This window comes from Agelaius phoeniceus, chromosome 10 (genome assembly GCF_051311805.1).
Source record: "Agelaius phoeniceus isolate bAgePho1 chromosome 10, bAgePho1.hap1, whole genome shotgun sequence".
In the NCBI taxonomy this organism is placed as follows: Eukaryota; Metazoa; Chordata; class Aves; order Passeriformes; family Icteridae; genus Agelaius; species Agelaius phoeniceus.
Window position 1 is genome coordinate 23,632,652 of NC_135274.1, and position 24,096 is coordinate 23,656,747.

General features: G+C 43.5%; 1 long non-coding RNA gene across 3 annotated transcripts in view; it reads right to left on the reverse strand.

Annotated features, from left to right (window-relative positions):
• LOC143694900 (uncharacterized) overlaps nucleotides 1–22,519 on the reverse strand; it is a 29,925-nt gene extending 7,406 nt beyond the window's left edge. For 2 of the 3 annotated variants that reach the window (XR_013183704.1, XR_013183703.1), the window contains exons 1-5: nucleotides 14,514–22,519; nucleotides 11,306–11,434; nucleotides 10,762–10,853; nucleotides 7,249–7,397; nucleotides 391–449 (exon numbers count right to left, since the gene is read on the reverse strand). This is a non-coding gene — a long non-coding RNA (uncharacterized LOC143694900). Of the gene's footprint in view, nucleotides 1–390; nucleotides 450–7,248; nucleotides 7,425–7,529; nucleotides 7,677–10,761; nucleotides 10,854–11,305; nucleotides 11,435–14,513 lie in introns of all 3 variants that reach the window. The other variant, XR_013183705.1, reaches the window with a different exon arrangement.
• Between the last annotated feature and the right edge of the window lie 1,577 nt (nucleotides 22,520–24,096).

The following is a 24,096-nucleotide window of genomic DNA, read 5'->3' on the forward strand; positions in this document are numbered from 1 at the left end:
TTTAATTTGATGCAATGACAGTTCTTATCAGCTCTGCCCTCACCTGCCCTAGATGAAAGAGGGTTTGGGAGGTGGAGAAAAGGTGGGACCGTGTCCCCTGGGTTTAATGTTCTGGGTTAAGCAGCACACGTATCATAGACCTGTCAGGAAAAGTGCTCCTTGAGCTGAGCTCAGGGTTAGTTCAACCTGCCCATAACCAGCTCTGGTGACCATTAGGGAGCAAATGCCACCAATCCCTGGGCTGATTTTCCCATTGGTTGTCAGGAACCTGGTATTTTCTTGTCACAGTGTCCCAGCCAGCAGCACTGGCCACAGGGTTTGATGGGCAGAGGGGACAAAGAGTATTTCTGTAATATCCACAAATCCTTCAACTCCATGTAGATCCTTTACCATGACCTTGATTTTCACTGCCTTGTCTCAGTACCAGAGTTGTTCACCCAGAGGAATAGCTGAAAAGCAAACCCAGATTTGATTACTCATCTCATCCTCCAATAAACAAAGAAAACTGGATGGTTTTTGTCTTAGTGTCATACCCTCCCCAATGGACCACACAGGTGCAATTGTCCAGATACAAACAGATGCTGAGTGAGGGTTGATGTTTCTGGCTTTCTACTCCAGTGATTTAATTTTTTCTAAGGAAAAATAAAAAAAGCCAATACTTTTCAAAAATCCCTTCAGCTTATTTCAGCATCATCCTACTGTTCACCCCACTTTTCTGTAAGTCAACAAGTCATTCCCATGTGAGGCAGCAGCCTTCCTAGATGGAGGAGCTGCACATCACCCTCTCAATTCCTATCTACAGAGCCAAGCAAAGCCCCAGCATGACAAGATGATTAATCAATATTTCACCCTGGCCCAGCTCCTCAATAGCCCTGTGGGTCTCAGTCACCATTCCCGTGTCAGCTGCTGTTTCCAATGGGTACATTTGTGGAGTAATGGGAGGGGAAGTTATTAGAAAAGCATTTGCAGGGCTGCTTTTGGTCAGCTATTCAGTTTGGCCTGTTGCTCCATGCATGTTTTGAACTTTAAAAGTTTCTGTCAGGTCTCTCCCATGTAGAGACTCACAGTGAGCTCCTGGATGGCTCCACTGTGCTCTCTGCCTTCCAGCTATATTTAGTCCCAGTTGTGGTTTTGTTGCTCTCTCGTAGAGTGGTGTGGAAAAGTCAGTTTTAAAGATGCTTCCAGTAATGATTTAAACAAAACAAAGGTATCCAGCAGCAAACAGAAACCCCTTTTTCCATGTCAAAGCCCATGCTCCTTGCCAGGACTCCAGTTAGCAGGAAAATGTTTTCTGCAGCCTGGCCAAAACCAGCCTTACTCCCATCCATTGACTGGCTCTGTGGGTCTGGGAGCACACCTAGCCTGGGGCTGGCAAGAGCCAGATTAATTCAGCTTCTGTTTCTGTACAGAAAACACTGCCAGCTTTAGGAAAGGCTCAACTCAAGTTCAGAGTCATTTAGGGAAGTCTGGGGAGATGGTGGACATCAAATAAAAAGTAAAAAATAAGTACTGTGTACACCTTCTTTTCCATTATTTTTTTTCCTCTGGTTCAGACTTATTTGCTGCTAGAGGAAAGCAATTCTCAGCAAAATGATTCCAGAATTTAGATTTTAACAAGACTAACATTTAGATAATCCCTGGAAAGAGGCCCCACTGCCACACAGAGATCCAGGAACTCATGGAATATGTTGCCAGCCTTTATCCCAAAACCACTGCCTAAACTTTGCTTGGGACTGGTTGCCCCACTAGGTATCCACACAAACCAGACTGAACACAGATCCTTTTGCATGAGGGAAGCCAAGCCTGCTTTCTTTGCTCCAAGAGGGTGCACATTTTAAAGGCAATTGAAGCTATTTATATCTATAAATCCATTTGGGGAAGTTTGGGGAACCTTTTGTTACGAAAGGTGCTGTGGAAATATGAAAGTGTTGTGGTACAATGAGCTTTAGCAGTCTAAGCAGGAGGTCTGAGAGAAGGCACCTCCAGCAGGCACTCGCCTTTTCCCTGCTTTATTTTAATACTAATTAATTCCAGAAAAGCTGAAGAAATTTGATGAAAAGCTACACTTCTAAGAAAAAGTTTTGCCCAAGAGTCTTCAAGCAGGCCTCCCAGCTTGGGAGGGTCTAGTGGGAGAAGAGGGTTAGTGGTGATTTTGATGCTTAAATTATCAGTAATTAAGAAGTTGATTTTCGGGGATTGAAGAAAATTTTAAACAGCTGCATCTTGCGGGCCTTTTACTCCTCATTTTCATTAGCATGTGCTAAGGCAATCTGGAAAATATATTTAGATCCATATTATGCTATGTCAAGACCTCAGCATCTGTACCTTGGGGCAGATACATGTGAGATAGGCGCGGGTGGATGTGCCAGCACGCACATGTGGAAGCGTTCAATTTGTAATATGATTACAGCCCCAGCACAAAGCCCGCTTGATACCTGTGGCAGCCTTGTTTCATGGTAAGCTCAGAAAATTCTCCAAGATCATGTCATGTTTCACATCAGCAGCCAACCCAAACCAGAGGAGCAGCGCTTTAATTCCTGGGGAATCTCTTTCAACAGGCGCGTGTCAGGCCCAATTAAGGTCCAGGCTAATTGGGGGGAGGTATGCAGGGGGGTAACTGCAGCAAAGCAGCCCCTTTGTCCAAGCCACACCAGCCCCTCTGCCTTCCCCAGGGTGGCCACTGGAGGAACTCCTGCTAGGAAAGCTCCTGGAAAAGTTCACAAGCGGAGGCAGAGATTTCAGCACGGATAAGAGAGCTCAGGGTGCTCAGCAGCAGCTCACTGCGGGGTCTCCTGCCTTAAAGCTGCCATCAAAAGAGAGGAAGGTGGTGAGCTGCCTTCTCCACACACAGACTGCAGACCTGACCTCAGCGTCCTCCAAGGATCCTCTCCCGTCTCATCCACACATCTTTCTCCGCTCCTAGAATAGCAAAGGGTTTTTTGACATCTGAAGTGCTGATACAGTAGGAAAAAAAATTAAAATTCAGGCATGAGCTATGTTAAAATTCACTTAAACATTCAACCTCTCCTGAATTCCAGAGGTATTTATGGGAAAATCCCAGCAGACTCAATATCAGGTCATCCATAATCCAAATGAAAGTAAAACATTGGAGGACAAAACCTAATGGTCTAATTTAAAACTGATTCTTACAAATATTTAAAGGATTTTGATCTTCCTAATTAAGGAAGTACATGTTTTACTGTACCCAAATGTTTCATAGAGTCATACAATAGACTAGAGGGGACCTTTAAAGGCCATCCAATTCCAACCCCTCTGCCATGGGCTGGGACACCTTCCACAACCTGGCCTTGGACACTTCCAGGGCCAGGGCAGCCACAGCTTCTCTGGGCGACCAAGGGCCTCACCACCCATATTGTAAAGAATTCTTCATTATGTCCAGTCTAAATAGATCTTCTTTTAGCTTAAAACAAACCATCAGTCCTTGTCCAGTAGAACAAGCCCCATTGGAATCTGTCCCCTGTACCCTGGGCACCAGTCTGGTGAGTCTTCTCTTGAATTTATCTCTCATCTGAGCATGGCCAGAAATATTTTCTAGCACCCAGCCTTGGGCTCAGGTCTTAAGGGAGGAAAATCTTTCCAGTCTCAGATATGTCTACCCTTCCTCGGGGGGCACTCCCAGAGGTGTGAGCTCCAGTCAGCTGCAATCACACTGGTGTAGTAAAAGTTTGGTTCAGAAGGATCCACAGCCCCTCAGCTCTGTGCAACCACAAGCCACAAAACCCTTTGCAATCCACCAGAACGAAGGAGAGACCTTTATTACATTTAGACTTGATTCCCTGGTACTCCCTGGAAGCAGTTCTGCTGTTTTTATTACTTAAGAGCTATTAAAACTTTAACCACTGCATGGAGCAACTTGCTCCAGCTTTACACTCGTCCATAAAAGGTTTGAATGGGAGATCAAGAACTGCTTTTTGGACCGAACACCCCATCTGCTGAGGAGTGCCAGGGTCAGGTCTGAATTTGCCCCTGCCCTGGCTGAGCACAGAGATCAGGCTGAGAGGAGCACGGCTTGTAGCTGAGTTTTTCCCCATGCTTTTCTCTGCTGCCTGTGAGGATGGACAGGGAATGGGATGCCAGTGACCTCTCCTTCCCCTTGTGCCATCCATAAGCCAACCTCTGGTCATGCCACCCTCTGTTAGCTTAGGAAACAGCAAAGTTGGGCAGAAGGTCGCTGTGTGAAGAATAAAGTAGAGCAGGGGTAAACCCCACCCCAAAAAAACCCCATCAAAAGTCTTGAACCACCCCAAACTTGTTGTGGTGCTGGGGGAAAAGAAGCAGGTGTGGGTAATCAGCAGGATGGCATAGAGGCATTGATCAGCTCAGTCATCTCTCAAAAAAAAAAAAAAAATCCTTCTGAAGCACAAGTGCAAGACCAAAACAACCTGACATGATGTGAGGGAAATGGCAGCAGCCAGAACCTGCTATGAGGGAACTCCCTATTTGCTCTTTATGCTGCCCAGATACTGGTGGGGTGTAACACAGAAGTCAGCTCAAAACCTTTCATTATTTTCAGGGGGTTTTATTACAGAGTAGAAAAATCCGGCTTTCTCAGCTCACTGCTATTCCAAAGTATAACTTACTCCTCCTCCACTCTGCCACTGAATTTTTAATATTTCCTCTTTGGAAAATGTCAGGAGTCTCAGCAGGGTGTGGGTTTCTGCTCTAATGCAGCTCTGCCAGGGGTGAGTGAGGCTGAGGAGCCTTAGGGCAACACTTTGCCCTTGGAAAATAAATTCTACCTACTGTCCCCACAGAACAACAAGGGAAAAAAAACAAGAAAGAAGCATTTTCCCAAAACCTGAGGAACCAGCCTCGTAAATTATCCACTTGTAACGTTTCTTCTTTTCAGCTGAAACAATGATCCCGGTACATTCTCTTTTAAACTTTGTATCCCAGTCCAAGTGGCCACCTACTTTGTTGTCCAAATTTCTCGTGCAGTTTGAATCTTACAATGTGTAATCTCAGTAGGGTTATCAGTTATGTCATGCATTATACAGCCTCCAATCAGCGTAGTGGGAAACAACATTTTCATTTAATACCAGGAGAAACAGTGGAAGTCAGCGATTGATACCAACACAATGATGGGAAAAAGTGTCCAGAGGTGCTACTCACATAATCTCACTTTACAACATCTTGAAAATTCAATAGAAAGGACTTTGCTAACAATACCAGAATGACATACCACTGATTATTGTTCCTAAAGCTCTTAACAATAAGAAAGCTCTCTAAATATATCTCAACAAAAAACATATAACAGTTTGTTTCTTCTTTTTTTTTTTTTTTTTTCTTTGCAAAGCACATAGTATTAGTCAACAATTGTTGTGTGGCGTGAGCCCATTAGAGCTGTTGGCTGGTAATGTTCTGGGAAATGAGCTCTTGAAAGATCTTTTTTTCTTTTTAAAACATGCCTAACAATTGTATCTTAAAACAATCCTGGATCAGCAAACTGCAAGGACCCACTCTAACTTATTTTCTTAAGGATGACAAAAGAACTAACTCCGCTTGCATTTTATTCACTGGCTTCAAACTGGCGTGAGAAGTAAACTTGAGCTCAGAGCAGAAATGAGAACCTCTTTAAGGACCAATTTCTTGGTCTCTCTTTCCCCAGCAGCCCATCCTCAGCGTAAAGTGACTTTCAGAAATGCAGTTAAATTGAACTGTAAATACACTATAGTATTTCCCTCAGAAAGCATCTGGAAATAAGCATATTTATTTCTAAACCCACACATTAGGGGATGAACTAGAAACCCCTTAGGAGTCAGTGCCTACTACAGAAGGGCCCTGAAAGTAATTGATTGCTCAGCATATTCCAAGAGCAGTACCCACCTTTGGGGCCACTCCTGCTGACCCCAAAGCACACAAATGAAGACAGATATGGGAATAAAACCCTTCTTTTGCATTGCAGCATCGAGCCCATTGCTATGTTTCATCACTGTGTCACTGTGCAATGCTTTCAGGGTGTATGGTCTTCCAGAAACTTGTTAGTGAAGATTAAATCATAATTTAAATTCCTTTTATATGGTTTTCCTTTCAAAACCAAACTGAACCCTTGCATGTCTTGTAGATCTTCACTGCATTTATAGCCCCAAAAGGCCAATGAAAGATCCCTAAAAATCATTAGCTGAAGTAAACATTGAATCACATTACAGAGTCAACAACAAAGAATTTTTGAATGAAATAAATGTGTCATGCTTGAGGATATTGAGTGAAATATCCACTGGATTTTCTTTTATTGCATGCCCTTAGTCTCTCTGTTTATTATTGAAGTGGTTAATAAGCAATTCCTAAAACTGATCCAGAAGGTGTCTTTAGCAGCCTGACTGTCAGCCCATGCCATCCAATATGTTTTCCACCAGCCTTTTGCAACCACAGCTTGATTTCACCTTAAACACTCTTTGGAATGATTATTTTTGTTCACTGAACTTAGACATCAGTTGCAGAGATTCAGTTAAGATTTGTTTGTGGTCGATATAAACAGCATTTACTGGCTACAACATATCTCAGGAGGAAAAATTTCAACTTCTGAAAATATTTTAGGACGATTCAATGAAGGGAATTGAGAAAACTTTGTGAAAATTCAACTTGAGCACTGGCTGCTTGGCACGGCTTTTCCTGTGGTACCACCTGCTATTGCCTGTCAGTAACCCCAAATTTATTTAGAGGAATAGATACATTATGTATTTCACTTGGAGGATTTTTTTCCTAACACTTTGGGTGTCCTTCAAAGCACCTTCTACTACTTTTCATAGCACCTGGTCATTGAGCCAGCTATCTGATCTCTCTCAGCTAAGCATATTGACAACCCTTTTTATTAAGTTCTAAATATAAAGTGTTTATTAAGTATCAAGCAGGATTTTGTTTTCTTACAATTTCTCTGATATTTAAGTGTAGACTTAATTAGTAGTATTCCTACAACAGGGTAATTTGAATGAAGGCTCTGCTGAATTAGGCTGACTCTCTCTAACGCCGGGCTGGAAATATCCCTGGGGTTAAAGTGGTTTCAAACTCATTTTGCTGCTTTTCACTCCTTCCTGATTTTATGTACTTAAAATACTCATATATTGCATATAATAATAGGTACCTACATGTAAGTACTGCATTTAATTGCATAGATATTAATGGAATTTGGAGAAAGTGCTCACCTAAGGGACAGAGCAGCCACAACGGCTGTGAATGAGGAGGTGACTTCAAACCCCCCCTGGCTGAAAGGTGAGGGGGTTCACCCACCTGTCCCTGGGGGCTGTGTGTGCTCTGTCCCAGGGCTGGTGCAGGTCAGTGGTGGCAGAGCTGCTGGTTCTTGCTGGTGCTGCTTGGTTTTGAAGTCAAGTGATAGGAAACTGCTTGAATGGCTGGAGCCAGAGCGTCTCTGCAAGGGGCTGCCAAAGAGAAAAAAACACGCAGGGCTGTACTGCTGGTTAATTACTTTGTTGTTTTTTAACTTGACTTTTTTGTTTATTGTTAGGGTTTTTTTTTCTTATTTCTGTTGTAAGTTTTCAACTTGACAGTACCTGGGAGTGGGCTGGTGGTACAGAGGCTGCTCACTGGGAGCTTTTGAGGATGTGGGTCAAAGCACTAAAATCCCTTTGCAGACTCCTCAACCTCAGGCCCACTGTCTCTCCTCCTCCTCTTCTTCCTCCTTCTCCCAAGAGAAAGTCCTGGAAGCAAAGTATCCCCCCAGGTGATGGAGCCCCAGCTCAGGACACCCCACAGCTGAACCCAAAACCCCTCAGCCCCTTTGCTGAGGCTCCTGGCTGTGCCACGCAGGGCACTGCCCCCAGCCTGGCTCAAGCACAGCCAGGCCATGGAGGTGTGCAGGGCTCTGGCAGTGGGGTGGGATTGAGCCTTGGATATCCCAGCTCTGGGCTGGGCACGCTGCCCCGGAATCGTGCCCGGGAGTCGCTGTTACATGCCTGTGAAAATATGTACCCCAGTAACCACACAAGTAAACATGTGCCTCGTGAACTACATGATTCATGTGTGATCTGAGGTTTCAGGGGATTTCTGCATTTTTTAAATGCTATCTGTGTTTGTAAGTATTGCCCGGGAACATCAATAATTTTCTATTATTTATAATATTTGTTTTCCTTCCTTGATAGCTCACCACGAACCTCACAGTAAAAACTGGCATAAGCTCTTTGAAAAAAAAAAAAAAAAGAGTTTATAACCAAGAATTTAACATATTCTGGGAGTGCAGCAGTTCTTCACAGGAGCATCAGGAATGGATGGATTTGAGGCCTTTTCCAACCTAAATGATTCTATGATTCAATAGAATGTGCCCTGGCAGGGACAGCAGCAGGCAAGAGACCCCCACAGACCCCCTCCCTGTGCCTGCTTGTCCACACAACATTTCTTGCCTCTATCACTGTATCTAACATGTGAGGAATAAAGTGTGGAATACTTATTTCAGCTGCGCCTCACGGGGCAGGCGCTTTGATCAGCCAATGCCTGAGTTTATTATCCAGCACACAGGAAAATGGACAACTTAACTTTCAGACTTTTAGGTACAGAGCTGCCGCCGTGAAAGGGCAGCCGAAGCTGCCAGCAGTCTTTCAGGCAGCCTTTGGCTTTGAACAAGAAGATCCTGAGCCAGGGGACAAACTCTCCATCCCCTGCCCCACCAGGGGCAGCATCCACAGCCTCCACCCCATCCCTGCACCGCCAACCCACGGCCGAACCTCGCAGCCACTCAAAACAAGCAGCGCGGGTTTAGTGAAGCCCGGCTTGACTCAGATTTTGTCTGAGGAGCTCAAGGCGAGGAGGGAAGTGCGAGCAGGGGTTTTTCCCGCAGCGCTGTCCCGGCTGCCGCATCCCTCCAGCGCTAATTGCCGGGTGCTCTCTCGTGGCTGCGCGGGGAAGTGCTCACGGTCCCTGCGCTCACACCGCGCTCCGGCTAAACGAGCCCGGGCAAAGGGCCCGTCACCCACTGCAAATCAGGCTGGGTGTCTGTAAAGTCCCCTGTGAGAGGGCTTTTTACAGCCCAGTACCTCAGCGCCGGGCTGCCGCAGCTCCTTTCTCTGAAGCAAATTCTTTTTTTTTTACCTAATTTTTGCCCCTTTGAGAAGGAGACAAACCAAGGCAGAGGTACCAATTTTGACCTCTTTATGCTGGCAGTTAGCTGGTAGGTACTGTGAGGATTTTGGAATTCAGCTGTACCTTTTTTTTTTTGTTTTTAATATATGTTAGTCTGTGGAGCGGAACGCACCAGCCAGACCTGAGCAGTGTGGAAAGGCTGTCTTGATTCATTGCACTCATATGATTTTGGCTGCAGTAAATTCACTCTCCTGCTACAGCATGCAATTTGAGGGTTTATTGAATGCTGGCACAACCAGAGGGGAATCATCAAAGTGGAGATAATTGCAGGGCTCTCGTTGCTTCCGCTGTCATTGCTTTACCAGCTATTGTCTCACTGCTGGGGAGAGCATGGCCAAAGACCTCTCAAAAGAAATAAAATAGTAAAAAAAGTCAATTTTATCCCCTCTTCTGTTTCTTTTCCTTGTGGTAGGACTTACTCTTATGTGTGATTCTTTACAGTCTCCAGGAAGTTTTTGGTTTCTTCTCCTATTTCACGATCCCTTTATTCAGCACTGTCTCTGAAAAACATTATTCAAGATCCTGTCCTTTTTTTGTATTGTTAGCACCCAAAATCTTGGCCCCTTTCTGTTTGAGGTGGAAACCTAACACGTCTTCTCCAGCAGCAGGAGTTTGGCCAGTGGAATCCCTGGAGGAGCTTTCTGTTCACCTCAGCAAGCCCCAGGCCAACAGGGAGAGCGCCTTGTCCCCGCAGCCTTCCCCTGCTATTTGTCTTCCCTGCTCTCCCTCCACTTCCATTCCCCTAAAAATCGCCTGGAGATCATTGGCCAGTTCAGCAGAGACAACTGCTCCATCACAGCCGAAATCTGAGCTCGAACATATGGTTGAAGTTAAGCTAAGGTCTTCTTCCCAGAAATGCTTTGTGAAGTTCTTCTCCAGGCAAGTCTTTTCCAGTAAGATAGTGTCTCCTCGGCTGCTATTTTGCTTAGTCTCGCTTTCTTTTATCTTCCTTGTCGAACTTAAATGTCGCCATTCACTGCTGGCAGATGTGGTTTGGGATTCCTACATTCTTTTATGCCTTTATTTCAGTGCTTTCATCACATCTTCTCTTTCAGCTAGGTGAATCAAAGGCCTTTCCATAGTCCAGTCAATGCGAGCTATACATGATGGCTTGTTTTATTTGGCAATCTTCTCCAGAATGTGATTCATTGTCTGCAGGTGATTCATAGTTAGGAAATTACTTCTGAACCCTGCCAGTGCTTGTGGTTGATTAAAGTTCAGAAGTCCCTGTAGTCTGTTCACCAGCGCTTTTTTGTCAACTCAAATATTTGTGCACAGTAAAGAACAGTAAAAAGTGGATGTGCTACTGACATGAGCAATTTACTTGAATGTTTGCATCTTTAGAAAGTTCTACCAAAATATCTAGAACTGGCATGAAACTGTTTCACAATGTCTGACTAAATGAATCACGTTTTACAAATAAATATCTGTCAAATCGCTCAATTACTCGAGATCCAGTCATTAAGCAATAAAATAAAGCAGTAAATAGGAGACATCTGCTGCAAAGTGCTACAGAAACATAAGCATCTTTCTCAAGTTACCTTCTTTGCATTTTGGTATAATGATTCACCAAAAATGTCTTACCCAGGGCAATCAAGTGTCAGAAAATTGTCCAACCCAAAACAATATTGGCATAGCATGGTAACTTACCCAAATACATCTTGGTGGAGGCTGCCTAGGAACTGATGAGCTGAAGTGGTGACCATTATTGGGTGAGCTCAGATGGTTCAGGGTACTGAAAACTTGAAAGAAAAATAGAATTGGAAGTCATTGCTTCTGATCTTGAATTGATTTTTTTTTAAAGATGTAAATGCTGCCCTTCTTTTGAAAGATAATATTTCCCATAATGGCCGAGAGAGAACCCAACTTTCTCTTTACATCAAAGGTGCTTTATGTCAGAGGTGCTTATAGGAATAATATTAAAGCTCAAGGCATGGAAGGTGAAAGGGCTTGAAAACTGACTCTCTAAGGACCTCCTGCTCAAATCCATTACAGCAGGAATTGAATCTCAAAGGTTGGCTACTTCTAGGGAGCTGCAGCCAGACAAAAGTGGGGATAACAGCTCATGACAGCCAGGCACATCCACATCTGAACTGCCACTTTCCCCAGAAGGATGAGGGGCTTTTTGGCAGCACCATCCCACAGTGTTGACACAGAAAATGGTATTTCCAAGAACACAAATCAATTCAAGTACCTTCTGGAAAGGCACTCAGATAACAGCAAATTTATGGACTTGTAGCCTCTTCACTTTGCTTTCGGGCAGCTCAGGCTCATTGCTTCATCAAGAGTGTCAGTTTGCAGAGCAGTGCTTGATTTGCAGTTCCTTGAGAAAGAAAATATTTTTAAAACTTATCTTGATAGTAATAGAATTTCATATGAAAGATACATTTTTCCTGCCAAAAGATTCCTACAATTCTCAAGGAGCACTTCAAAACTGGTAGAGCTGGACTGACGTTGCATATTTTACTGGTAATGGAGCATAGTAAAAACAGAAATGGAAAGAATAATCAAGTACCCAAAGCTGCATTATCACAGAAGTATCAGCTCCTTTCAGACTTTTTCCTGGATAACATTTCAGCACCAGCAGCTCTACCTAAAACTTGGCTCATGTGTTATGTTTAAAACTGAAATTGTGGGTATTAAACCCATACATAGGCAGGTTTCTGTGTTTAATTCAAAACTCTTCTCTAAACAAACTCTGTAACTTCTCCATGCTTCAGGTCACAACAGTTTCTCTGTACATATCTCCAGATGGAGATGTTTTTTGCCAAAACTGAGGTTTTAAATATCTATTTAGTGACTTTAATTACTTTCCACAGTTCTCACAAGCATTAGAAGCTCCAGCAAGTGCAGTGTCTTTTAAAACTTCTCCCACTGTGCTTGTTAAGACAAATATTTCTGCCCAGTTCAATTCCACCCAAGGGAATTTACTTTGGAGAAGAAATGGTTAAAAAAATTCCCCCAGGATTTAACTGAGTATAAGTGTCAGCAAGTTAATAAGAACATTGGGACATTGTGAAGTTTAAAATTGGATTTAAAAAAAAAAATCTGTAAAACAGGAGGTTAAGACTTCAGTTTTCCATCTCATCCAAGAAACTGGGTCTAGTATAATTTAAATAAAGTTGTTCAACAACTAGGAGCTGAAGGCTTGACTTAGAAGACATAGAAATGCTCCTGCTCAGGGGAGGTTTTCCAAAAGCCTTCAGCTGCCACATGCACTTGCAGGTCCCACTGGCTCAGCAATGCTCCAGGTTAGATTTGCCTGCTGAGATCAGCCAACAACTCTTCTCTTTTATAAAAAACTACAAGCAATGGCAATGAATTTGGCATTTTCTTCATCAGCAGTGCTCAGCTTTGAATTCTTGCCTCATTTAGCCAAAGCTATTTGGCTTGGTCACTGCTCCTCTTTGACAGTTTAGATATCCGTGCACTTTGCCTTCATGCAAACATGTGCTTTTTATTTTAGGCTATGCAAAACTATGTCAAAATGGTAGGGAAAATATATCCTCCTGCATCCCAGGATGAAAAGGATGGCAGTCGATTCAAATTCCTGTCCACTCTTCCATGACAAGTGCATGCACATCTTGCTGATAAATGTGTTTATTTCCAGTGTTCCTCCATGGTTCAGATGTGAAGAGAAGGACAAACTCCACCATGAGGGGCAGAAGAACTTCCAGGAGGAGCCATGACTCCGCCGGATCTATTCCTGGACAATATTTTTAATTAACTTGAAAATGTCCAAAACAACAAATGGATCTTTCAAGCAGAACTCAGATGACAACACAAAGCAATGAAACACAAACCTAGTGTGGTTTTGCTCCTTTTCCTGAACGAAAAAGCAGTGCTTTTATAAAACTCCAGTGCTCCCAGTTATGATGTAGAGACTCAACACATATGGGGGACAGAGAGGAGGTGGAATGGTGTCTTTCTGAAATAAACTTCCCTGACTGAGTGTCACACTCAATTCCACTCAAGGAGAAGAGAAATGCTGCTGGATCCAGTGTCCACATGCATTCCTGGCTGTCCAGCCACCAGAAATGTGGGGAGGGAGGCTATAACAGCATCAGGAGCTGGCTGGTCCCATGGGAGGTTTTTAGGACATATAAAACAAATTTAAAACAAACAACAAGCCCCAGGCACTGACATGGTGAGAGCCCTTCTTGAAAGCCTGAAGAGGCTCCTTGGAAACAACAACTCTTTGGAATAATTTACAAATGCTGCCCCATCTGTAAACACAAGAAACATCCTTAATGTAAACAGTGTCCCTCACTCTGGAAGTGTGAGGAGAAATGAACAGGAAGCAGGGCAGCAGAAGGAGGAATAAATCAGTGACAGACTTTTATGAAATAAGACATCTTGGTCCTTGTGCTCATGTGCACACACCAAAATCGCTTATTAAGTCCACATGGATCCAGAGAGCTCTTTGGAAAAGACAGCCTAAGGAGATGAAGAACATGAAAGGAGCATCCAGAAACAGATGGGACACAAGGTTTTCAATAAACCTGAACACAGAAAGGTATCCCACATAGCAGCAGCTAAACTGCCTCGTGCTGTGAGCCCATCAAGTTTCACAAGCTTAACAACACTGGGCTGACTCTGTTCATGGGGATGAGAACTTGCAGAGGATAAACCCAGCCAGTTGTGTGGGGCTGATGAGCTCTGGGGTTCAGCTGTGAGGATGTTTGCTCCAGGAGAATGCCAGGTTCCCTTGCAGCCCGTTGCTGGAATCAGCAGCTTCTCAGTGGGATTTGCCAACGTATCTTGCCTGGTCCATGGTTAATTAAAGGATCTACAATTCCCCTTCCTGTTCTGTGCCCATGCCAGAAATTCTTGTTCTAAGCCTGGATCTGGATCTGACTTTGAAATAAAATTTTTAAAGAATCCCCAGTGTCTGGTAGTATTCCATAGTTATTATTTGTGTTATAGGAAGTCCAACAGATCCAAAAATGAGACAAGAGCCAATATGGTCATCTCTGTACCAATATAGGGTAATTCTTCTTATCTTGGAGAACTTAAAAAAATAGGGAGAAATGGGCAGAAATTCAAACACAGGTAAATTAGCAATGCAAGACAATAAACTCTTGGTTTTTTGATTTCCCCATACTTGTCCTGTCCATCTGCCCATTCATCCTAGACCTCCTAGCACCTCCTCATGACCACTTGAAGATTGTTTTTTCTCATCAAGAGCAGCTGTGGTGCTGATAAATGGAAATATTTCCTGGGATAGAGAAGAATGGGTGCAGACAGAAGATGCCCCCAGGTGAGATCAGATTTCCCATTAAAAAGCTTTATGTGTCTTCAGTCCTGACATGACACCAAGAGCCACCAATTATATGTGACACAGCAGATAAGACAAATCTACAGTTATCTCTAATATGTGACAGTAACTGGAACATAATTACCTGAATCATATTCACTCTTACTCTGAGGCTGGAGATTCACAATCCATCACTTCACTGACCTCCATCAAGAGTTTGAAAAAAGGCACCTTTGGAGAAAAGTTGAATTTTACAAGAACTCTCTATTAGACTACGGATTAAGACAGGAAATTAGTACCTAGGGTCAAATCCTTCTGGTACTATTTACATTGGAAAGGGGTTCCCTGATTTGCATTTCTATAAATATTACCTGCTCACCAGGTGCCAGCTGGGGGCAGGGCTGGACTGTGGAGGGTGTAAATCAGGACAGGACATGGTGCATCCTCTGCATCTGATGACTTCCCTGGGGATGTGGGTGGAGATGTGGACTGCAAGACAAGAGCCCTCATTTTGGGCTCCAGGGAATTCAGGGCAGAAATACGAGCCCAGAAATGAGCACCATGGCACAGAAGGTGGGGCACATATGCACACTTAAATAGATTGTCTCTCCCACTCAGACCCACAGTGCACATGAATTAAGGGGTATCCCAGTAATTTCCAAGCATTCCTTTACGCAGAATCAGCAGCCACCTGCCTGACTTGGGCAGGAGAAAGGTGGAGTTTCTCCTGACTTTATCAGACGTTATCAGCCCTTACCATGAAGTCCTGACTCACAGACTGCATAGGTCCTGCTTTTCCATCTCTTTCTGTGCCATGAAGCCAGTCCCTTGGGATGCACAAGGGATGAGCATGGTGCTGGGCATCTCCTCCTTCTCCAAAAGCTCTTCAAGACCCACCTCATCATCCTTATGTCTTTTTGGGACACAAAGTGATGTCAGTGGTTCCATCACTGCTTTTTGCCATGATTTTGAACAGTCCTGACCCATCTGGAAGGGAAGAGGCGATGATAAAGCAAATTTCCTCACATGTACACCAGAGATGAGTTCCTGCCATGAGGAAATCCCTGCAGAGCTGGAGCTTTGGTCACCAAGCCACCTTTAAGGACTCAGTTTGTGAAGTGCCTTGGGTGAGTCAGACTCAGCACTGCCCTGCCACTTGCAGGAGGATTTGGCAGAATGAACAGAAATTGCTCACTTTACACTTCTGAAAAGGTCTGTGCTGGCTAAGTTCAAGAATATTTTAAACAAAAGATGGCACTGCAGAAATATTTCAGACAGGAATCCTGTATCACTTAATATGGAGTTACTTTCCAAGTCTGAGTGTGAGCAGGATTTATGGCAGGATTGTGCCTTCAACTATTGCTACCACAACTGCTGGTCCTACCCAGTCATTAAGTACTGGGTTTTTGGAAGCACTAAGAGCCTTTCATAGTAAATAAATGTAAGTATCCTCAATTTACGATTGGAGAAACAAAAACAGAAAGCAAAGACTTTTAGATCTTCCTGAGATCCCAGTCTGTGAAATGTCCGTGCTGGAAAACCGCAACGCTTAGGGAAAAAGTGATACAAGATCTAAGAAAGCTTCAACTGTTTTATAGAAACATTTGCACACATCAAAACATTTCATCCCAGGCCACTGCCACTGCAGGTAGCTGCTAATTAAGATCTGCTGTGCTGTGGCTACTGTCTCTAAAACTCTGGCCAGCATATGTTTTATTTCTCTTCTTTTTTTGTGTTTCTATGTTGTTTGTTTAGCTTCTGAGCTTTTCTGATTATATTTTCAAAATTCAGTTTTATGTTTGAAGATTAAGGTTAATAAGCTTGTACAATATATAAAAAGATTATAATTTATTATTCAAAAAGTTTCCTGACAAGATGTCTACAAGAAACATGACCCAAACCACACCGCCTTGTAATAATACCTCTTAAAAATTCCTGACCTCCCACTAAACACTCCTGCAGACTTCCCTGCCTCAGTCCTTGCTGAATATCTCATATATGTCCCCTGTAACATTACACAGGAGGAAATGAAACGGGAAAGTCATCAGCCCAGACTGACAAACGAGGGCAATTATTACCACCAGGTTATTTTCTCCTACCATTGACAAAAACCATTTTTTTGTGGCAGTGAAGGGCTGGAGGCTCATGAAAACCCTTTTGTATCCCCTGTGGCACTTGGGGCGTCTTCCCTTTTCTTAAAAACAGGCCACTGAGAATATGGTGCACTGGAAAAGGAGAGAGGGTGTGGGCTGTGCTTAGAAGGCAAAAGGAGTACAGGTGTGAGGAGCACAGGTGTGAGAAGTAAAAGCAAAGCCATGAAGAACATGGCATGTCCTCTCCCAGTGGTTTCCATGTGCCCACTGACCTGGCTCTCTCCTTTCCCTGCACTATACAGTGAGCATGGACACCTTTTTGCCATCACCACTGTCCCTGTGTCCCCACAACTGCAGGTGTCAACCAGGCTGGGCATGGGGCTGGTAATTTATTGACACAGCAGTTTGACAATTTGTGATTTGCATAATTACAGATTTCATATTTGCTAAAAGTAGCTTGCTTTTCTAGCTTTGTTTTTTTTTTCCTTAATTTTGTCTTTCTGGGTGTTTTTTTATTCCTTGTGATAGGGTTTGGGAGCACTACTATAAGAGAGCTTTGTGTGAGCTTGGTCCACATGCCAACAGCTACTCACCACCACTAATAGGTAAAACTACTGGGGGATTTTAAAGCTTTTAACAAGACCTTGTCTAGACTGGTATTTAGTGGCAATACAATTAAATCATATCACAGAATAAAAAAAGAAAAAGAGATTAAATTATTTTAATTACCTTTTGAAGCCACTTCTTCCCTGTAGAGGTCAGACCTTGATTTAAATTGGTGCACATCAGGTGTTGGTCCACTGAGGGAGCAGCAGTGTGAAGGTGAAAGGGATCTTGTGTTTGTCTATAAGACAGGCTAAAGCCTGGCCTATAACACAGCAATATTTGCAATAAATCTGTTCTTGTTTTTTTCCTTGCTACAAACTTTGTCAAAGGAGTCCCTCAGCATGGGGCTGTCACTCAGGATTCATGTGAAATGTTCAGGATGCAGATATTGGGCATAAATTTTCCTGGGATGCATGGATGGGTTTTCCATGCCCGTTTCCCTTGGGCATCTCCTTGCCTGTTTGTGCCACCCTGCCCTGGAGACCCTCAGTGTGGAGTGAACACCAACCATGGCCAGAGTGGGCAAGGGTTATATTTATTTATTTATCCATATCAATTTCTCCCATATTATCCCATTTATTGTTTCTCCACCACACTTGGGTGGATGGCATTGCTTTGCTCCTTGGGCTTTTCCAGTCCTCCCTCCACATCAGATGCATCTCCAGTGCTGATAATCTTTCCCTAAACAATTAAACCTTCATTTGTTGCTTCCTTGCAACTCCAGATTTTAAAACTATACACTTTTTTTTTTCCTGTTAGGTTAGGATTGCTTCCAACTTCCAATCCCCAATTTAGATTACACGCTCAGAAACTAACTCCAAACATTTACTGCGTTTGAAGGTCACAGTGCTATTGATTGATTTCCAGTTATAATGTATGTTGTCCTAACATGAGTTAAAAACATTCTGGGCTAAATCCAAAAATGCTGGGATCAAAGCATCTGGACTTGTTGCTTTCATGTTTGGCACATAAAGGGGCTGGCAGTCACCAATGTGGTCTTGGCTGGGCTATAGTTGTTTTCATTCTCTGATGTGAAACAGTTGGGAATCACAGACCCTCCAACAGTTATAGTGGACTAAATAAAAATTGGCTTAAAAACCTGCCAAGCATTTGAAAGTGCCAGTCTCCAGAGTTTTTCACAACTTATTGGCTATGGCATGTTTTTCTTTTCATTTGTCTTGTGTTTTTTTTCTTCCTCTCTCTCTCTCTTTCTCTTTTTTTTAAAGAAAGAATTTTCTGCAAAATTAGACTTTCAGTTGGGTATTTGAAATAGGTAAAGTCTTCATCTCATCAGACTCAATTTATCATCTTTGATCTGACTTCACTCATTCCTCTGGCTGCTCCATCTGATTTTATAATTAAAAAAAAATACATTTTTGCTATCGACCTTATCACATAAGAAAATAAACAAGGGCCAATTTCTTGGCTAGCCCGTCTTAAAGATATCCCAGCACTGCATCTGCATGTCAGCTTTTCACTTTCAAATTCACTTTAAACAGATTATTCCTAAAGTTTTCTCATTAGTCTCCCCTAAAAGTCTTCTATTTATATTTGCTGTTTATAAAATCGCATCCAGAGGCCGTTGTGCAACGCGCTGCACAGAGTCAAAAGCCATCAAGCCCTTGAGACAAACAATGGAAACACTTTACAGATGGGAGCTGTTGTACAGATGGAGGATGGGGGCAGGAGGGACATGGAGGTTGGGGAGAGGAAGAATTATGGATGTTGGCCATGCTTGCGAAAGAAGCCAGTGGCAGAGCCAGCCACTTAACCCACATTCCCATCCAATTGCCTCCCTACTAATTAATTTTCCTCTCTCATCCTTTTAGAAGGCACATCATAATTTTTACCCCCTTCTCTTGTGTTTCTAAAAAAATAAAGTGCTGGCAATTGAAAAAACAGATTCTTCACCAGCGTAACGCATTTTTTCAGTCACTTTGGCTAATTTCTAGGAACTCAGTGCTGGCCTTGGGAGTGATGCTTTGGAGAGGGCAGCACCAGGAAGGTCACTGCTGCCAAAGTTAAAGAGCTGCCCCTGTTATTTCCAGCCAGACAACGGCACCTTGCTGCACACTGGGTTGAGGTTTATGCTCAGACAAATTTTAGTGCAGTCTATTGGTCAGAGAGAGCAATGCTGCTCCTCCTGCTTCCCACTCTTGACAGCTAATCCACAGGAAAAGGGAATTTATTGTGGCCCCATCAGTGGTTCAGCCCTGCACTACACCTCAGCCTCCAAAGATTGATGCCATCAATGTTCTTTGCCCATCCCTCCGTGCCTTCAGCAAACCCCTCCCAAGGGACCACGTGCTGCAAATCCCCTTCCTGCTGCCCCAACTGAGCTCAGATTCCTTGGATTCAGGCAAGTGATATCAGAGCAAAAAATGGGAGGAGGAAAAGGACTATACGATCCTTAACCTCCGCATGAGAAGCGGGGTCTTCTCTGACTGATTTTTAAACAGACCATTTTCAACATCTCCAAGAGGCTTCCAATCAGTTCTGGGACAGTAAAACTTGGATTGAAGAGAGGCTAAAAGCAGCTAAAAGTAATGTTTTAGAGACAGTCAGGACATGAGGGATGAAGTGTTAAAGCAAAGAGATGATTTCAGTTCTGGCACCTTTGGCAAGGCTAAATATCTCTTCAAGACTCATAGTAATGAAAAAATGAATGTTCCACTAAGAAAACCAACACTCAGCATAAAACACACATTTAGCATTAATATGTAGTCTAGAGCCATCTAAAAGTAAGATTACCTTATTGTAAAACGAATATAAATTTGGCTTGCTAAAGGATTTTGAGGACGTTTTTGTGTTCAGGTGAAACATTATCAATTGCTGCTGTGTGTGGCTGTATTTATACAGTTTGCTTTTCATATTGCCATTAGAAAAACCCGTGCACATTCTTTCCATGTAAAATAATTTTGTAAAATAACTTAGTCCAACAGTTACACCTAGTCTGAGTATCAAAGATTTTTTTTTTATTTTTAATGTTTTGATTATAAGTGAGTAAATGAGCATATGTGCAATTATATTTTGGGTGCAATAGCTTCAGCCGCCACATTTTGGCATTTTATTTTATTAGCTAAAAGCTCACATATGGTTTCCATGTTTCCAATCTGGCTTTAAGGATGCAATGGCTGAATTAAGCAATGTTTCTCCTCACTCCAATTCCCTAAGATATACTTAAAAAGTCCATTCAGATTATAAAAAAAGTAAATTAAGGTTTATAATATTCAGAAGGTGGCCCATGGTAGTGAATAATACAGTGCTATCTTGTAAGTCCCCTTGCACCCTGCAGAAACTGTTAAAGGCCAAGTTTCATAGCTTAAAATATTAAATCACTCTGTGATCCTGTGGGGCAGAGTCATGCCTGAATCCCAGCATTTTTCTTTTACTAACAACAATACCATTATATCAGCGTGAGAACCCCCAGATCATGGGTCACTCCACATGGCCACTGGGATTTGCAGGTTCTCCAGCACCTCCCCACCTTGGACCTGGAGGATTTTGGGAAGGATTTTGGAGAGTCCCTGTTCCACATAGTCTGACAAAATCTAGAGAAAAGACCTGGAGGAAAGAGCTCAGGGTCACTTGATGTGTAGCTCTGAGATTGGTCAACAGGAATTGCTGGGTCTGGGAGAGTAGCACAGCTCCAGGGGGTTATGGAAAGGGCATGAGCAGCTCTGTATCCCACAGGGTTTGTGGCAGAGATGGTGTGGCTCTGACATCAGGCAGAGCTTCCCAGCCACAGACATTGAGAATCCCTGAACACAAAGAGGGAAGTCAGCGAGCCCCTTGGGAAGGGGTTTGCAATAACTGCAGGCAAACACACGTCAGGGATGGTCTTGGCCCCAGTGCAGCAGCTTGGCTGAGTGACCTCCCAGGTCCCAGCCAACCCCACATTTCTGTGAGCTCATCAAAACACGTCCAGCACGTCTGGGAGCATGGGAACGTGGGGCTTCTCTGCTGAAGTGGTGCAACAGCAGAACACAGCCAGGATATCCCTCTTTTATCACAGAATCCTGCAGTGGTTTGAGTGGCAGGGGGGCCTTTAAAGACCATCTCATTCCAACCCCCCACCATAGGCAGGGACACCTTCTACTACCCCAGATTGCTCCAAGCCCTGTCCAACATCCCCAGGAATGGGGCAGCCACAGCTTCTCTGGGCAGCCTGTGCCAGGGGCTCACCAACCATCCCAATACAGAGTTACTTCTCCAGATCTTCAAGTTTCCATCTAAATCCATCCAAATCCAGCAAAACATGCAAGTTTGAACAGAACCCATATCCATAGGTACACTTAAGCATGGGATTAAACAGTTTTCTGAATGGGGTCCCTATGTTGCTAAGGATTGGCTGTTAGTCTTGGCTCTTTTTTTTAGCTAAATTGAGATGGGAAAAAGTTCCACACTAGGATGAAGCCAAGGGCTTTTTCCTCTCCCTTTCTCTCTCATTTTTTCCACCTTTTTTTCTCCAATAGGACAAGATAGGTGCCTGACAGCTTTTTCTATCTTACTAATATCCTGGAATTTGGGCCTTGGGGTGTGGGAAATTCAAGACTCAATAGCTGCTCAGACACGTTCCGAAGATTGTAATCCCTGTTGTCACATACATGAGCTGTCCTGACCACTGGGATGTTTAAACCAGCAGAGTTCTTATGATTTGGGTAAATCACAGAGTAAGAAGGGGAGACAGTGTAAGGGATGGACTAAATTCATCTGATTTTTCACAGGTTGTGGCATTGACAAATAATTTTCTAAAGATTTTCTTTAATTGAAGTGTCCTACTCTTTTCTAAACATTTGACTGATATTTTAAAGGGTGACCATTATTTTTTTCAGTTCTTTGGAGACATCAAACTGCCACAACTTTGCCTGAAGTAATGGAGAAGGAGATAACCTCAGCTTTTCTGAAAATAAGCTGTACATATACCATGTTTGTGCACAGAATTGCTGCCTGCAATCACCTTTAAAAATTTAGACCTTGGATGTTCTCCCTTTTTAGTACCAGTGAAATGAACTAATCAAAACATCGAGAGCTCAGAGAACAAGTGAATATTGTGTTGGAAATTCCATGTAGTGCCTGCACTGGTCCACATGGACACACAGTCTGCAAGATCAAGAGATGCTTCAGCCCTTCTGCCGACACTTGAGAAAAAAACATTGTAAGGTTTAAGGAGGAAAGCAAATTAATGGAAACATCCGCTTAAAAGGACCGTTTCCAATCACTGGTACTCCATTCATTACAGGCCTGAGTGGTTCCAGAGACAACAGAAAACTATGCATTGTTGCAATGCCAAGAACAAGAGACGCAATATGGATGTTGTGTTGCTTCTCACTCATGGCAATCTGAATCTTTTCATGCCCTTCCCATCTCGCCTGGCGCGTTCATCAGCCAGAAAATTACTGCCACTGTCTCCCTCGTGACCAAGTGGGAGGCAGGGCTGGTGTTTCGGGGCCCTTCCAGCCAGACACAGTTGGGTTGGGGTGCTGGCACTGGAGCTGTGTTGCTTGCACAGCCCCAGCAGCAAAATAAGGCAGACACTGGGCAGGAGCTCTGCCTGATGCATCGTCAAGCTAAAAACCTTTTATAGGAGGCAAAGCTTTTTATGGGAGGTAAAAGCACAGCAGTCGTTTAATTACAATACCTCAAAGTCTTCACAGAACCACACGGCTGAAGTTTTCCCAGGGCCACTGTGATAACTTGTTAAAACTTGGCCAATGCGATTTAGTGTTTGCTCCGCCAGCCATTTCCCCAGCATCCCTGCGACGTGGCAGTGACATTACAGCACGGACTCTCCAGCATGGTGAGGATTTGAAAATGTCACCATATGTTACAGATATCTCAACAGAACATGGAAAAATTTCATCTCGAGGCCTGGCAAGGCACACAGAGTAACACTGGGATTTTCAGAAAGTGAAGCAGCAGCCTTTCAGCAGAGCTTGCTTCCAACGCACAGCTAGCAGAGGGGAGGGGGCACCATTTCTGATCAGTACCTAAGGAATCTCAAAATACTCACCAGGTATGGCAGAAATAACCCTACAATGTCCAATATTACCTGATTGAGGTCAACAGGCCATAGCCAGGAGCAGGACATCAGCTGCCATAGTCCAGTGTGAAGTCCATTGCAGTCCACTGGAGTCACCAATTTCTGTTGAGTTTGATGAAGCCAGAATGGGTTAAGAAATGGGTATGTGTGGTGAAATTGTGCAATTTGTATTGTTTTGGCACTACATATATTCTAAACTAACAATCTTGGCCAAGTTAGGCTTTTTTTTTTTTTTTTTAATATTTCCTTTTAGGCCTCTTGTAATTTAATCTTACCCCAAATTTATGGAAAGAATACATACCCGCTTTGTGCCAATCAGTGGGGATTACTCTTTGCAAAGACTGTTTCTTCCGTGCTATTTTGCATCTTGGTGCAGTTTTCTAGATCTCTTAAATGCAAAAATAAACAAACATCCATACATTTGGGGGCAGATTTCCAAGAGGAGCCCAGCGCCAGCGTTTTTTCCTGTTCTGAGTGCTCAGCACCCACGACGGGGCCAGTTCAGCTAAACCAGGGCCAGGTTTCCATAGGAACACGGCGATCTGGAGGCTCCCATGGTGACAAATATGCACAGATTCATCGTTGAACTCATCCTCCCACCCAGGAATGATAAAATGACTCAGTGCTGCAGCAGCAACAACATCAGCTATCGATAACAGCAGCAGCGACCCCGTGAAGGACACATAAACAGCTGGGAGGAATTTTGGCCATGCAGGGAGATTGCTCAAGTCCCCGGTGCAGACCTGAGTGTTTGCTTATGTTCCTGCTTGGCAAGATACGGCACTGTGGAGATACTGGTCAGTGCTTGGGTAAGAGAATAATTTCTGACATGCCACTGATTCCCCAGAATGTAAGGAAACCATGTGGAAGGGAGATACAGCGCTGGTGACTGCTCTTCCTTGCTGATTTACTGGGCCTGATTTATGAGGTGCAGCTCTGGACAGGATGTTGCCAGTTGAGGGTGTGTGTTGCATGTCAGCTGCAGG